We start from the raw sequence: 1,690 nt of genomic DNA, 5'->3' as shown, positions 1-1,690 counted from the left end.
AGAGTAGGCCTGAGGATTTTATTCCCAGAATAAAAAAAGAATAATAGGTGGTCTAAAGAATAAAGAATAATTCTGGAATAATAGGGCAAAATTTGTAAAATTGTGCAGTAGGTGTGGCTGAATGCTTAATAAATCTTGTCTAACACCTTCAAAGATACCCATGAGTGTGCTTTACAAGACTCAATCGAGGCTTCCTTATGATGTTACAGTATAATGAGCATTAAATGAGACAAATTTTGTATAGTTATTTTGTTTATTTTTATAATACTTGGGAATAATAATAGGAATAATAGGCAAATTTATTGGGAATAAGGGAATAGAATAATGGGAACATTTTTGGGAATAATATCCTCAGCCCTAGTGGAGAGTCCCAAAATACGGCGAGGCACTAGTTCTGAAAAGAACTTGTAAAGCAGCTCCAAAGAGACCAAGGCATAGTAACACAAGAAGGACAACAGCTCAAGAACACTGCAGCAAGGAGCTTTTCTTCACTATCGCGCCGTTTTCAATTAAAATAACACCTCGGTTTCCATGGTTTTTAATTGAAATTTTTTTATGACCGTGAATAATTGCAGCCGTGAATATATCCCGACCTACGGTATTTTCTGATGCATATTGATGTACTTACGCTATGTAGAAAGTTTGAGCTGATTTTGACTTGAATTTTTCAAGTTATGGCCATTTTAAAAAATTGGCCAATTTCTGAAAAAACTCCTGTACATGGTTTTTTCCAAAAAATGGCTTTAAAATCACCCCCAATTTTTATTACATTTTCTGATGCATATTGATGTAGTTATACTATGTAGAAAGTTTGAGCTGATTCCGACTTGAAATTTTCAAATTATGGCCATTTTAAAAATTGGCCAATTTCTAAATAAATTCCTGTACTATAGCCCATAAAAATGGCTCATAAAAATCATATCTAATTTTCATGTGTTTTTTGATAGATTTTATTACATGTATAACTTACATCATTATTGTTTGTTATTAGGATCGGAGCTATTTTCTTCATTGTGATGAATCAGATATTTGGTAACTTGTCAGCCATTGACCTCTTTATAAGGCAGAAGCACATATTCATGTAAGAGGAAAAATGTATTCAGTACATTTCATTTTAACAATAACTGGTTTATGTTAACTGTCATTTAGACACCATGTTGTGTAGCATTTACATGTACATGTACATGCATTCTTCTTTTACTTTGCATAATTATTAAACAATCTATATCTACATGTACATGTACATGTATTTGTGTAAACTAATACATGTATTAATTATGTCAAGATTCTAAATGTGCACATTGTACTATAGCTTTTATCCTTTAAGAGCACACCTGTTGCATGCAATTGTACATGTACATGTATATATGTACATGTACGGTGTATATATACATGGATTATTGTACAATTTCATCTCTTTCTATAGTCATGAGAATGCCAGTGGGTTCTACAGGATTTCCTCGTACTTCATTGCTAAGGTTCTCTGTGACATTATACCAATGAGGATATTACCACTCTGTATATTTGCATCAGTGACATACTTCATGATGGGTAGGAAAGGGAGAGAGGAAGGGAGAGAGAGAGAGAGGGAGGGAGGGAGGGAGGGAGAGAGGGAGGGAGGGAGGGGCAAAAAGGGAGAGAGAGAGTGGAGAGAGAAATAGAGGGAGATTGACTATAAAGCATTACTATA

The 1,690-nt window shown here is 34.1% G+C and overlaps 1 long non-coding RNA gene across 1 annotated transcript; it reads left to right on the top strand.

The window, feature by feature from the left end:
- The first annotated feature begins 963 nt into the window (after nucleotides 1-963).
- LOC109588532 (uncharacterized) lies at nucleotides 964-1,596 on the top strand. The gene is made up of 3 exons (XR_002188225.1): nucleotides 964-1,081; nucleotides 1,427-1,551; nucleotides 1,583-1,596. It is a non-coding gene; the product is annotated as an uncharacterized LOC109588532 (long non-coding RNA).
- Nucleotides 1,597-1,690: the final 94 nt, after the last annotated feature.

Source organism: Amphimedon queenslandica, unplaced genomic scaffold, assembly GCF_000090795.2.
Source record: "Amphimedon queenslandica unplaced genomic scaffold, v1.1 AMPQUscaffold_12037, whole genome shotgun sequence".
NCBI lineage: Eukaryota > Metazoa > Porifera > Demospongiae > Haplosclerida > Niphatidae > Amphimedon > Amphimedon queenslandica.
This window is presented reverse-complemented; position numbering and strand designations above follow the sequence as displayed.